Here is a 15,331-nt window from a genome sequence, read left to right as displayed (position 1 = left end):
CCCTCGAGAAGGACACCCTCCCGGCTCCTGAGCCCCATCGCCCTCCCCGCGGTGACGTTTCCCCACACAGCTCACCTGCGCTGCTGCAAGTGCACCCTGCGGTGCCCGGCTGCCTGAACGAGGCAGGGCCGGGGAGACACAGGGGATGGCTCCGGGACGGGCACCGAGAGCTGCCGAGGGCAGCCCCCAAAGCACCACCCAGCACTAGGAGAAGCCTCGCTCGACCCTCCAGACCTCGCAGGCACGCTCGGAGGGAGTGCAGGTACGAGCCAGGCTGGGCCAGGCTCTGCCGGCGGTCCAAGATGAGGGGCTAGGGACGCGAGGTCACAGTCCATCGCTCGCTGATGTCACAGTCCAGTGCCCAGTGACGTCACCCTCTACCACTCGGTGATGCAACAGCGGACCCTGCGCCCCCACAGACCCACAGCATCAGGAGAAAAAAGAACATATCGTTTCTTGTTTTCGCCTTCTACATTCCCCTGCCACTCTAGCTTGGACACCTGCCCGTGGCTGTGTGTCTCGTCCCCACTCCTGACGCCTTGCAGAGGTCTCCTGCGAGGGGCAGCATGGTGGGACTGGTCAGCCTGGACTGCCCGCGGCTGGATGACGCCTCCCCCAGCTGGCTGCCTTTCCCTGTGCAATGCTGGGATTTGCAGGGAGGAGCTGGCTGGTCAGTGGCCAGCCCTGGGTGAGAGTCTCCCACCCTGCTGGGCGGTGCCCCCCCTGGCAAGGAGAAGCCTAAAGGGTGTTTTGCTCCAGCCCCCTCCACTCCGGCTGGCACTTGCCCACAGTGCCACGTCCCCCTCCCCTTACCGAGTTTGCTGGTATTCCTGGCCAACTGTTGCGTTGGTGGTCCTCAAGAGCACCAGCAATGGAGCCCGATCCTGTATACGCAGGAAGGAGTTGTAGTTGCTGTCCCTCCAGAGTAGGGTACAAGGGCCGCAGGTGCCCTGCTCACGACTCTGGGGAGCCCAGGACTGATCACCGTGTGGGCCGAGCTGTCCCATCATTTGTTCCTGCCTCTGGCTTTTAGAATAATTTAGAGCCGTTAGTCCAAGCATTTCTTTTTTATTTTAGAAGAGCATTGTCTGTTACTTTTAAGTTTGACTGCTTGAGAGCAAAGGGTGCTGTGGAAGTCGGCCACACGGGTCTGCCCATTAAAATCTCGTGAGGTGGCAGCCCATATTTGCTATTCACAGTGCTTCTCATCTACATCAATGGGAGAGGCAACACATCCAGACATTTCAGGCCCATCTCTGCACAGTTTTTTTGCCAGTTTGGCTTTAAAATCAGAGTTTTTCCTCTCTACAGCCCCACTGGATTGGCAGGGATGGGCACAAGGACACTTTGGTTCTAGTTGTAGGGCTGCACAATTTTTCTGCATTACTTGCCCAGTAAAAAGGGTCCCCTTGTTGCTCTCTAGCGGTAGGGGAATACTAAACCCAGGAATGAGCTCTCGCTGTATTTTTTTTTTGCAACAGTTGTTTCATCTGCATGTTTACAAGGACAGGCCTCCATCCGGAGAACATGTCTAAAATGAAGAGGACATACTCAGAATTACAGCATTTAGGCCTCTGGATAAAGTAAATGGGCAAATTTACAAATGGTCCCCATGGCTCCAGGTGTGCAGCTGTACTCGTCTTCTCCTTCTGTCTGACATCGTTTTGTTGAAAAGTTGTCCTAACCATATGAAGACTTAAGAATCTGAAGGGTACTGTGCTAGCGAGCTTTAGTCATTCACACCTTCATTTCTGACAAAATGAAAGCCCCTTCCTGATCGTTCAGGCTCCAGAATGATTTGAATTCATAAAAATGGGTATGAACTGTACAAATCCTCAGTTTATGTGGACTGTTGGAAAAGCAGAAGAAATAGAATTTGAAGTTCTTTAACTTTCCTTTTCCAGTATCTGCTGTGTCTTCAGATACACCAGCATTTTAATAACGTAGTCGTTAGCTCAGTGACTTCATTAAAGCCTTCTATTGCTCTCAACCCATTCCATAATCATGTTGAGAACGGACAGATAACGGAAAGATATGAGCACAAGCAAAAGTTTGGGCAAAAATGTGGAGCAAACCTATCCTGTCATCGAGCTGTAGTCACCCCCTCTGTGCTGGTGTGGGCCACTGGCTGGGCCACCCGAGCAAGGGCAGGTCTGTCTCTTCTTCCTCTCGCTGCACTCCCAAAGTTGCTTTGCCCGCAGTTTGCAGGGCACTGTAAATCACTTCAGCCAGGCTCACGGCAGGGTATTGTCTGCCTCCTTGGGCTGTTGTACTACAACTAGTGGGAAGTGATCAAGTGAACTACAGCTTGAAACCAGGCGGGAGAGAAGGGGGGCTTTTAAGTAACAGGAGAGTTTCCCTACCGCTCCTTCACCATCCTCCCAGGAATATCTCCTTGGGAGAAATCCCTGGGCACATCACAGGAGTTTGAACAACCCCACCTTCTTCAGCCTTAAATACCTAATCTCAAGCAGCGCTGGCTGAGTAGGTAGTTTAGTTTGTACTCAGTACGAACTGAAACTTGTAGGATAGAGCTCGTGCTGCTTTGGTGAATGAGCCCGGTATCTTTGGTTCTCTGGTGGCGGGGCTGTCGGTCTGAACGTTGTCTCAGCTCTTTCCCTGCACTGACCCCCTTCAGTGCCAAGTGCTGCTGCCGCGGCTGCCTTCAGCGCTGACGTTCAAGCTGCGTGTGGGCTCTGCAGGATGGCACCAAAACTGTCACCTGGCCCATCCCCGTGCCCGGATTGTTGTTGTTCTTAAGGGCAGGAACTTTTAAACGTCCCTTGAAGTGTTCCGGCTCCTTAGGGGAGGAAGAGGTTACAAAACCCCCGATCATCTATCTCCTTGGATCAGGGACTTACCTGAGCATCCCTGGAGATGAGGATCTCTTGTGCCTCTGGCAGTCGGGCTGGCTGACCCTGGGTTCTCCTGTCCAGCCACTTCTTGTTTACAAGCGGGATGGGATGCATCTGTCCAAGGAGATTTGCATTTCCACTAGGTACATTATTTACAGAGCCCTGTAATAGTTGGTCCTACTACTTGTCTCCCTCAGGTTTAAATGTCTGTAAGACGAGGCTACTCCTTTGCAACTGTGCATTTCCCTTCCCTACCTGATTCTTCACAACTTTGGAAGTTCAGTTTGTAGACAGCCTAGAATCATAGAATCATAGGATGATTTAGGTTGGAAAAGACCTTTAAGATCATCGAGTCCGACCATAAACCTAACACTGCCAAGTCCACCACTGAACCATGTCCCTAAGTGCCACATCTACAGGTCTTTTAAATACCTCCAGGGATGGTGACTCAACTACCTCCCTGGGCAGCCTGTTCCAGTGGTTGAGAACCCTTTCGGTGAGGAAAATTCTCCTGCCTTTTGCTCTGGTGTTTGGAGAACACAATCCCCCTGGGTGTCAAGGAAGTACCTCAACAGGGACAGAAAGAAGGGGGAAAGAGAGGCAGAAGAGAGAGGGGGAAGAGAAAGAGGAAAGAAAGAGGAAAGAGAAAGAGGGAGGAAGGAGGGAAGAACTGAAGGAGGGAAGGAAGAAAGAAAGAGAGGACAGAGGGGACAGAGAGGGGAGAGGAGCCTGTGTGCTGGGTTTGGGAGGCTTGAGGAGTGCCCGGCTTGCTCCCCGTGGACGAGAGGTGCTCCCTCTCCTGGGGTGCGGGTGGCCTTTGGTGGCTGCTGCCCCCAGCACGTGTCCACAGCGCAATCTGCAGAGAGCAGCTGTAATTCACGCCAGAATCCACTCCCTCAATGCATAATGGCACACCCATAATGAGGAATTCCATGAAAACTGTCCCAAGGGAAATTAGAAGAAACATTTGTCAAAGGGTGGATGGAGGTTGGAAGAACAGTAGGCTGTTAGGGAAAGGGAATGTGAAGAACAGAGTATGGTGACAACCAGGAGGTGTTGTGATCTGTGAAATACTCTGCCCCTCATCAAACTGGCCTTTAATCCCACTGATACAAACCCAGAATGACTCCATAGCTCTCGGTGTCATTGCTCATCTTAAACTGACCTAAGATGGTCAGCTGCCCACCGATTCTGCATGTCCCTTTCAATCACAAAGATGCCTAAGACATTAAAGGCCTCACTTAGTATCACACCACGCTTGCTCTTCTCTAGAAGAAAAGCCCCCAAACCCTGAAAGTTCACAGGGCAGAAAATGAGGCTTGTACAAATGCCCGGGCCAAGCCCGTTGTGGGTTACACCTCCTTAAGTGGAGTTGTGCAGCAAGGGGAACTTCCACCCTCTTGCAAATTCCGCCTTAGAAAGAAATCCGCTTGCATTTCAACGTACAGCTGTGGATGACGGATTCAGAGCAGGGAGTGCTAATAAACGTGTTGGTAACACACCTCCTTTACTCATGCATAAAGAAAACCAATGCCCACAGGTGGCAGGAGCCAGGTTCTGCATTGGAAGGTATTCATAAATGCCGAAATCAGGATGACTTGCTGTAGCATGAGAATTTCAACAGCCTGAAATCACCGCAGGAACTGTATTTCTTCCTGTCATTTCCATTTTGCAACAACCCAAAGGCTGCATTGTGGTAAGGAGATCCGTGCTTGGTGAATGCAAACTGTCGCTTGACACTCTGGCTGACTCGGGATGTTTAGACAGAGAAAGCCCGGAAGAGCTTTTGCCATATGCAAATGGCGATAATGATAGTGATAAAGCCCTCCAACCTTGTGATACCTATGGTGCACAATGATGTAGCCCAAATTCCCAATAAGCTTAGACTAAAAGCAGATCTGAAGTCCTAATGAAAACCCCAGGAGACTGGGGCTGGCCTGGCACTTGGGCCATCGGGATGTACCTCCTCCTCTGGGGGCCCCGATCCTTCAAGGGGATCTACGCTTTTGGTGGCACACAGAGCCATCCACTTCCACTCAGCTCCTAGGAATGTGGCAAGAGAAAACCAGGGATTACCTGGATCACTAAATCTCACCTTCTGCAGATGCACCAACCATGAAATGAGCATTTATTCCAGAAGGGCTCAAAGAACATCCTCCAGCCACTACAGAGGGTGCCTTCAGCACTCAATAGCAAATGAGCGGTCTGTCATAAAATACAAGCTCCCACGTCTCAGTGAACGTTCCCCAGGCAGCAGCCAACAGGAGAACCCTTAGCAGATCTGACACAAAGGTCAGTGATAGAAGATAAAGGGGAAACAAGAGAAATTCTGACAGACTCGGAGCCATCACGCCCCCAAAACTCACGCACTCAGGTAACTGTTAGGCACTATGCTGGACATACCAGACCCTACACGGCTCTGCACATGGATTTGCTCCTCTGTTCTTGCTTTGAGGGGAGTTTTGGGGCTGTCCCCACAAGTGTTCTGTGGTGAAAGCAAGGAAGCTCTATAGCAGGTGCTGTTCCTTGTCTCAAACTCCCCCAATAGTAGGGGCAATGCAGGGGCAAGCCCTGGATCTCAAGATGCACCAAAAAGATCTTCTAGGTGAAGGATTGTTTTCACATGACGTAGCAGGTCTGCAGGTTGACACAAAGATATTAAACACCTAGACCTGGACACCCTGATGGTGGTATCAGATGGGGAAAGGAAACAGGTGCATTTCTCACATGGCAAACATTAGCTCCTTTGATGTGGTTTTGAAGCAAGAAAGGTTCTTCTTCCCATTTTACAGACAAGGCAGTGGACCGGAGAAGGGCAAATCCTTCTGTCTCAAGTCCCTCCGTGAGCTTGGGGAAGGGGCTCCACGGCAGTACTTAGTCAGGCAAGCTGACTCAGCAAGGCTGTCTCAACTCCCCCTTAAGTTCCAGAGCCCAGGACAGCATTGCAACCCTCCTACCCCACTTGTGAAACCTAATAACCCTCAAACTTGTTCTTGTTTATGCGTTCAGCCCACACAGGCCTGCACAGCTGGTATTAAATCACTTTGAAGTGTGCTTTGACACCTCCATCTTCCAGTCGGGCTGTAGCCACAGTTTGTATGGCTGGAGATATGTTTAGACGGTACTGCAACGACACACAGTTTCTGAAGTGACCTGCTCCTTTTCAATGTTCATTTTACATTGCCCTGGCCTCCTGCTGACTCCACAGCATCAACCCGGTTTAGCATGTTAGCCTGCGTTTCACGTTGGCTGCTTTATTTTCATCAAGAGTAGCCCAGCAAACAGAGGGTGAACACAGCCAGGAGCATCTAAAACATTCACCTGCATGAAATGAGGCTCGCAAAGGCCAGGGAAGAGGGGAGGTGCAGCAGATTGCTTCCCAGCGCTTCGCCTGGCACCTGCGGGGATGTGGAGCTTCGGCCAACTCAGAGGCGGTGGTGACTGGCGATGGTTCAAAACTGTTGCACAGCGCCTAGCGCAAGCCTTGGGCCGTCATCACAGAAGCTAATACACTGTCTAAAGGACAGCAGATGGCAGTGGAAAAGCTGTCTGAGGGCAGTGCCGCACCCCAGGGAAGCCCTAGGGCAGAGCAGGGGGCTGCTGATTAATTCCAGCTCTTCAAGGAAGGTTTATTTTCAGTATCTTTTTTATCTCCTGATTGGGCCGGTAAAAGGCTGTCAGGATTTTCCTTCACCTATTCTTTCCAGGAAACTGCTTTTTAGGTACAAAACAAACCCCAAATCTTTGGTCTCTAAAGTTATTAACGCAGTCCAGCCAGTGGATGCAAAGAGCGATCTACTGATTTTTCTACCCACATCGAGAGGAACAAAAATTGTTACTAAATGGCTTATGCACCTACATTTTTGAGGTAACACAACATAATAGCAAACTCCTGAGGCTGAGTAGCTGGGTGCTTTGGGGACATCTTTACACTTTCTAGACCAAGGAATAATGCTTACTGTGCTCTACCAGGCACTCTGAGTAAAGACACGATCCCATAGTTTTTACGTACCTCTGACTTCAAGCTCCGCTTGTGCTCCCTTGCTGCTCCCCTTCCAAACTGGTGTATATGTTGAAGTTAGCTTGGGTGTGTCAAAACAACTGTGCTCTCACTTTTACCTCTCCTGTGGCTGGGCTGTAAGACGTCTTTTGAGAGAATATTGCTTTGCATTTTCCATATAAACACATAGAGAAAAACGAGTAATCCAACCTTAAAGAACCTGCAGTCTAAAAGATCTGAATACAAGAATCGAATGTACATTAAGTAAGTTTGCCGACGATACTCAACTAGGAGGAGCTGTGGACTCCCACAAGGTTAGAGAGGCCTTACAGAGAGATCTGGCTAGGCTAGAGAGCTGGGCAATCACCAACGATATGATATCTAACAAGAGCAAGTGCTGCATTCTTTACCCAGGACAGGGTAAGTGTGATTGTACATACAAACTGGGGGACGAGAGCCAAGCGGAAAGAGATCTGGAGGGTCTGGGTTGACGGCAAGTTGAATACGAGTCAACAGTGTGCCCCGGCAGCCAAAAGGGCCAACCGTGTCCAGGGGTGCATCAAGGACAGCGTAGCTAGCCGATCGAGGGAGGTGATTGTCCCCCTCTACACTGCACTGGTGCAGCCCCAGCTCGAGTCCCGTGTGCACCTTTGGGCGCCTCAAGGTAAGAAGGAAATCGAACGACGAGAGTGTGTCCGGAGGAGGGTGACCAAAACGGTAAAAGGTCTCGAGGGCAAGACGTACAAGGAGCAGCTGAGATCACTTGGTTTGCTCAGCTTGGAGAAGAGAAGGCTGAGGGGTGACCCCATTGCAGTCTACAACTTCCTTAAGGCGGGGCAGCAGAGGGGGGAAGCTGATCTCCGCTCTCTCTGGTGACCAGCGATAGGACACGAGGAAATGGAATGAAGCTGCGCCAGGGGAAGCTGAGATTGGACATTAGGAGAAGGTTCTTCACCGAGAGGGTGGCGGGTCACTGGAACAGGCTTCCCAGGGAAGTGGTCACGGCTTCAAGCCTGTCAGAGTTCAGGGAGTGTCTGGGCAATGCTCTCAGTCGTACGGTTTAGTTGAGGTAGTCCTGGGAGGAGCAGGGAGTTGGACTTGACGATCCTTCTGGGTCCCTTCCAACTTGAGACATTCTATGGTTCTATGATCAGGCAGAGTTAACAACGATTCACAAAGGGAAAGTCCTGCCTAACTAACGTGATATTCTTCTACGATAAGGTCACCTGGCTAGTGGATGAAGAGGAAGCACTGGGTGTAGTTCTTCTGGATTTTGGTAAGGCTTTTGAGACTGTCCCTCACAGCATCCTTCTGGACAAGTTGTCCAGCTGTGGGATGAGCAGGCACACGGTGCACTGGGTGAAGAACTGGCTGGAGCACTGGGCTCAAAGGGTTGTAGTGAATGGGGCTATGTCTGGGTGGCAACCGGTCACCAGCGATGTGGCTCAGGGCTCAATCCTAGGCCCAGTTCTGTTCAATCTTTTTATCAATGACTGGGATGCAGGAGTTGAATGCACCATTAGCAGGTTTGCTGATGATCCCAAACTGGGAGGTGCTGTTGACTCTCTCGAGGGACAAGAGGCCTTGCAGAGGGATCTAGATAGATTGGAGCATTGGACAATAACAAGTCCAAATACCGGATTCTTCACCTGGGATGGAGTAAGGCCGGGCACAAGTATAAATTGGGGGTGCCATGCTGTGCTGTGCTATAAAGAAGACATTGATGGCATTGCAGTTTCTATAGCTGTGCAACCTGGACTACAGAATCAGCTCAACCCAAGCCAAGCCAACCGAAGCCAACCGAAGCCAAGCCAAGCCAAGCCAAGCCAACCAAAGCCAAGCCACTGTGTGCACAGGGTAAGTGCACTTTCTCTGTTGGCCAAATGAACAGTGAAATGCCTGCCTGCGTGAGGTGAAAAAAGGACTTGCTCTTCTTGGTAAAGGGTTGGACTAGTGGAAATCACTCTGTACCCCAAGGCTTGCCTCTGGCTCAGACACTTCTGCCCATTGTCTCTGCCTCCTTGACAGCCCTCCCCATAGCAAGGTTGCCCTGGCTGACGTCAGAGAGCGGAGAGAAACCAGAGCAGAGCAGAAGTGTTGGTAGCTGGGCAGAGAGAGGGACTGGATGCAGGCTGAGAGCATCGGACCTGCAACAAAACAAGCTTGCCCTCCTGCCCGCTTTGCCTGCCGCATCTGCTGCGCGATGGCAGCAGGATTTCCTGCGGGAGGAGGTGCTGCCGACATGGCCCTGGGACTTGGGGGCCCCTGGCCATGCCCCCCAGCAGGCCGGTGCCACCCAGGGTGTGGTGGAGGGGGGCAGGGAGAGGCACCAGGAGAAGCGGGAGAAAAGAGCACCCACAGACTGGGGTGTCAGGGAAGTAGGAATTTATTTGCTTTTTCTTCAGTTAATGGAAGCTGGAGTCCCGCTAGTGCTGCCGCCGGGGCGGCCTCTTGCAGGGCTGGGCAGAGTCCTGGGGATCGGGGGCCTTCCTCTTTGGGGGACGCCGGGGCCCCCCGGGCGAGCGGTCCCTGCCCGGGCCGGGAGCGGAGGGGCTGCGGCTGCAGCCCTGGGCAGAGGGACCTGCTGCCACCGCCTCCCCCGGCTCCTCCTGGGGCGGCCCCTGCTCTGCAGGGACGGGCGCAGATGGGGGGCGGCCGGGACCCCCACGGATGGCGGCCTCCGACGTGCCGGCTTGGTCCTCCCTGTCGGAGCCTGCAGAGCTGCTGGAGGAGGCCGCGTGGGGGGCGGGAGTCCCTCCCCGGGAGGTGGTGGGGCTGGCGGGGGCTGCTGGTCTGTTGTCCTCCCCCACGGCAGCGCGGGTGCCCCGCTGCTCCACGTGCCAGCGGATTTTCCTGCCGCACAAGCGCATGACGGTCATGATGAGCCAGGTGACAAATGTCCGTGTGTGTTCTTGTAGGTAGCCCTGCAGCTGCTGCACCAACACCTCCTCGTCCAGGCCCCAGAGGCACAGGTGGAGCACAGTGTTGCCCTCCACTGCAGCCACCTCCCACCACTGGTCCTCGAAGAGCACCCTGATCTCCTGTCGCAGCCACGGCAGCAGGGGCCTGATGTTATCCGGGCTGCTCCTGAAAAAGTCCGCCCAGACCTCAGGAAGGAAGCCGCCCACTGGAGGCCCGGGCACTCGCCCAGCAGCCCCCTGCTCGTCCTGGCGGTTTTCAGCCGATCGCTCTGCAGCGCCTGGGACGTCAAACGTCAAATAGTCGTCGTCCGACTCCTCCGAGAACAAGACGCCAGTCGTCACTGACCTGCACAGAGGACAGTTTGGGTTCTGCTGCGTCCAGCGCAGTGCACAGCCTAAGCAAAATTGGTGGAGGCAAGGTGACATGTAGACGATGTCCTCTTCATTGTCGTGGCAGACGGGGCAGATCCACTCGCTCTCAGCCGCCATGCTCTCTGCACGCTGTGGTGGGCTGGGGAGCGCTGAGGATGAGGAGCTGCTCCCTCTCGCTGGCACCGCAGCAGTGGGAGGCGTGCGCTGCAAAACGGAGAGAGGCCGTGGTCACTCGCTGTCCCAGGGAGTGGAGGGGAGGAAGAAATGCCCAGGCCCCTCGAGAAGGACACCCTCCCGGCTCCTGAGCCCCATCGCCCTCCCCGCGGTGACGTTTCCCCACACAGCTCACCTGTGCTGCTGCAAGTGCACCCTGCGGTGCCCGGCTGCCTGAACCAGGCAGGGCCGGGGAGACACAGGGGATGGCTCCGGGACGGGCACCGAGAGCTGCCGAGGGCAGCCCCCAAAGCACCACCCAGCACTAGGAGAAGCCTCGCTCGACCCTCCAGACCTCGCAGGCACGCTCGGAGGGAGTGCAGGTACGAGCCAGGCTGGGCCAGGCTCTGCCGGCGGTCCAAGATGAGGGGCTAGGGACGCGAGGTCACAGTCCATCGCTCGCTGATGTCACAGTCCAGTGCCCAGTGACGTCACCCTCTACCACTCGGTGATGCAACAGCGGACCCTGCGCCCCCACAGACCCACAGCATCAGGAGAAAAAAGAACATATCGTTTCTTGTTTTCGCCTTCTACATTCCCCTGCCACTCTAGCTTGGACACCTGCCCGTGGCTGTGTGTCTCGTCCCCACTCCTGACGCCTTGCAGAGGTCTCCTGCGAGGGGCAGCATGGTGGGACTGGTCAGCCTGGACTGCCCGCGGCTGGATGACGCCTCCCCCAGCTGGCTGCCTTTCCCTGTGCAATGCTGGGATTTGCAGGGAGGAGCTGGCTGGTCAGTGGCCAGCCCTGGGTGAGAGTCTCCCACCCTGCTGGGCGGTGCCCCCCCTGGCAAGGAGAAAGCTAAAGGGTGTTTTGCTCCAGCCCCCTCCACTCCGGCTGGCACTTGCCCACAGTGCCACGTCCCCCTCCCCTTACCGAGTTTGCTGGTATTCCTGGCCAACTGTTGCGTTGGTGGTCCTCAAGAGCACCAGCAATGGAGCCCGATCCTGTATACGCAGGAAGGAGTTGTAGTTGCTGTCCCTCCAGAGTAGGGTACAAGGGCCGCAGGTGCCCTGCTCACGACTCTGGGGAGCCCAGGACTGATCACCGTGTGGGCCGAGCTGTCCCATCATTTGTTCCTGCCTCTGGCTTTTAGAATAATTTAGAGCCGTTAGTCCAAGCATTTCTTTTTTATTTTAGAAGAGCATTGTCTGTTACTTTTAAGTTTGACTGCTTGAGAGCAAAGGGTGCTGTGGAAGTCGGCCACACGGGTCTGCCCATTAAAATCTCGTGAGGTGGCAGCCCATATTTGCTATTCACAGTGCTTCTCATCTACATCAATGGGAGAGGCAACACATCCAGACATTTCAGGCCCATCTCTGCACAGTTTTTTTGCCAGTTTGGCTTTAAAATCAGAGTTTTTCCTCTCTACAGCCCCACTGGATTGGCAGGGATGGGCACAAGGACACTTTGGTTCTAGTTGTAGGGCTGCACAATTTTTCTGCATTACTTGCCCAGTAAAAAGGGTCCCCTTGTTGCTCTCTAGCGGTAGGGGAATACTAAACCCAGGAATGAGCTCTCGCTGTATTTTTTTTTTGCAACAGTTGTTTCATCTGCATGTTTACAAGGACAGGCCTCCATCCGGAGAACATGTCTAAAATGAAGAGGACATACTCAGAATTACAGCATTTAGGCCTCTGGATAAAGTAAATGGGCAAATTTACAAATGGTCCCCATGGCTCCAGGTGTGCAGCTGTACTCGTCTTCTCCTTCTGTCTGACATCGTTTTGTTGAAAAGTTGTCCTAACCATATGAAGACTTAAGAATCTGAAGGGTACTGTGCTAGCGAGCTTTAGTCATTCACACCTTCATTTCTGACAAAATGAAAGCCCCTTCCTGATCGTTCAGGCTCCAGAATGATTTGAATTCATAAAAATGGGTATGAACTGTACAAATCCTCAGTTTATGTGGACTGTTGGAAAAGCAGAAGAAATAGAATTTGAAGTTCTTTAACTTTCCTTTTCCAGTATCTGCTGTGTCTTCAGATACACCAGCATTTTAATAACGTAGTCGTTAGCTCAGTGACTTCATTAAAGCCTTCTATTGCTCTCAACCCATTCCATAATCATGTTGAGAACGGACAGATAACGGAAAGATATGAGCACAAGCAAAAGTTTGGGCAAAAATGTGGAGCAAACCTATCCTGTCATCGAGCTGTAGTCACCCCCTCTGTGCTGGTGTGGGCCACTGGCTGGGCCACCCGAGCAAGGGCAGGTCTGTCTCTTCTTCCTCTCGCTGCACTCCCAAAGTTGCTTTGCCCGCAGTTTGCAGGGCACTGTAAATCACTTCAGCCAGGCTCACGGCAGGGTATTGTCTGCCTCCTTGGGCTGTTGTACTACAACTAGTGGGAAGTGATCAAGTGAACTACAGCTTGAAACCAGGCGGGAGAGAAGGGGGGCTTTTAAGCAACAGGAGAGTTTCCCTACCGCTCCTTCACCATCCTCCCAGGAATATCTCCTTGGGAGAAATCCCTGGGCACATCACAGGAGTTTGAACAACCCCACCTTCTTCAGCCTTAAATACCTAATCTCAAGCAGCGCTGGCTGAGTAGGTAGTTTAGTTTGTACTCAGTACGAACTGAAACTTGTAGGATAGAGCTCGTGCTGCTTTGGTGAATGAGCCCGGTATCTTTGGTTCTCTGGTGGCGGGGCTGTCGGTCTGAACGTTGTCTCAGCTCTTTCCCTGCACTGACCCCCTTCAGTGCCAAGTGCTGCTGCCGCGGCTGCCTTCAGCGCTGACGTTCAAGCTGCGTGTGGGCTCTGCAGGATGGCACCAAAACTGTCACCTGGCCCATCCCCGTGCCCGGATTGTTGTTGTTCTTAAGGGCAGGAACTTTTAAACGTCCCTTGAAGTGTTCCGGCTCCTTAGGGGAGGAAGAGGTTACAAAACCCCCGATCATCTATCTCCTTGGATCAGGGACTTACCTGAGCATCCCTGGAGATGAGGATCTCTTGTGCCTCTGGCAGTCGGGCTGGCTGACCCTGGGTTCTCCTGTCCAGCCACTTCTTGTTTACAAGCGGGATGGGATGCATCTGTCCAAGGAGATTTGCATTTCCACTAGGTACATTATTTACAGAGCCCTGTAATAGTTGGTCCTACTACTTGTCTCCCTCAGGTTTAAATGTCTGTAAGACGAGGCTACTCCTTTGCAACTGTGCATTTCCCTTCCCTACCTGATTCTTCACAACTTTGGAAGTTCAGTTTGTAGACAGCCTAGAATCATAGAATCATAGGATGATTTAGGTTGGAAAAGACCTTTAAGATCATCGAGTCCGACCATAAACCTAACACTGCCAAGTCCACCACTGAACCATGTCCCTAAGTGCCACATCTACAGGTCTTTTAAATACCTCCAGGGATGGTGACTCAACTACCTCCCTGGGCAGCCTGTTCCAGTGGTTGAGAACCCTTTCGGTGAGGAAAATTCTCCTGCCTTTTGCTCTGGTGTTTGGAGAACACAATCCCCCTGGGTGTCAAGGAAGTACCTCAACAGGGACAGAAAGAAGGGGGAAAGAGAGGCAGAAGAGAGAGGGGGAAGAGAAAGAGGAAAGAAAGAGGAAAGAGAAAGAGGGAGGAAGGAGGGAAGAACTGAAGGAGGGAAGGAAGAAAGAAAGAGAGGACAGAGGGGACAGAGAGGGGAGAGGAGCCTGTGTGCTGGGTTTGGGAGGCTTGAGGAGTGCCCGGCTTGCTCCCCGTGGACGAGAGGTGCTCCCTCTCCTGGGGTGCGGGTGGCCTTTGGTGGCTGCTGCCCCCAGCACGTGTCCACAGCGCAATCTGCAGAGAGCAGCTGTAATTCACGCCAGAATCCACTCCCTCAATGCATAATGGCACACCCATAATGAGGAATTCCATGAAAACTGTCCCAAGGGAAATTAGAAGAAACATTTGTCAAAGGGTGGATGGAGGTTGGAAGAACAGTAGGCTGTTAGGGAAAGGGAATGTGAAGAACAGAGTATGGTGACAACCAGGAGGTGTTGTGATCTGTGAAATACTCTGCCCCTCATCAAACTGGCCTTTAATCCCACTGATACAAACCCAGAATGACTCCATAGCTCTCGGTGTCATTGCTCATCTTAAACTGACCTAAGATGGTCAGCTGCCCACCGATTCTGCATGTCCCTTTCAATCACAAAGATGCCTAAGACATTAAAGGCCTCACTTAGTATCACACCACGCTTGCTCTTCTCTAGAAGAAAAGCCCCCAAACCCTGAAAGTTCACAGGGCAGAAAATGAGGCTTGTACAAATGCCCGGGCCAAGCCCATTGTGGGTTACACCTCCTTAAGTGGAGTTGTGCAGCAAGGGGAACTTCCACCCTCTTGCAAATTCCGCCTTAGAAAAAAATCCGCTTGCATTTCAACGTACAGCTGTGGATGACGGATTCAGAGCAGGGAGTGCTAATAAACGTGTTGGTAACACACCTCCTTTACTCATGCATAAAGAAAACCAATGCCCACAGGTGGCAGGAGCCAGGTTCTGCATTGGAAGGTATTCATAAATGCCGAAATCAGGATGACTTGCTGTAGCATGAGAATTTCAACAGCCTGAAATCACCGCAGGAACTGTATTTCTTCCTGTCATTTCCATTTTGCAACAACCCAAAGGCTGCATTGTGGTAAGGAGATCCGTGTTTGGTGAATGCAAACTGTCGCTTGACACTCTGGCTGACTCGGGATGTTTAGACAGAGAAAGCCCGGAAGAGCTTTTGCCATATGCAAATGGCGATAATGATAGTGATAAAGCCCTCCAACCTTGTGATACCTATGGTGCACAGTGATGTAGCCCAAATTCCCAATAAGCTTAGACTAAAAGCAGATCTGAAGTCCTAATGAAAACCCCAGGAGACTGGGGCTGGCCTGGCACTTGGGCCATCGGGATGTACCTCCTCCTCTGGGGGCCCCGATCCTTCAAGGGGATCTACGCTTTTGGTGGCACACAGAGCCATCCACTTCCACTCAGCTCCTAGGAATGTG

This window comes from Gavia stellata, chromosome Z (genome assembly GCF_030936135.1).
Source record: "Gavia stellata isolate bGavSte3 chromosome Z, bGavSte3.hap2, whole genome shotgun sequence".
Taxonomy (NCBI): Eukaryota; Metazoa; Chordata; class Aves; order Gaviiformes; family Gaviidae; genus Gavia; species Gavia stellata.
The sequence above is the reverse complement of the archived record's forward strand: the minus strand, read 5'-3'. Positions refer to the sequence as shown.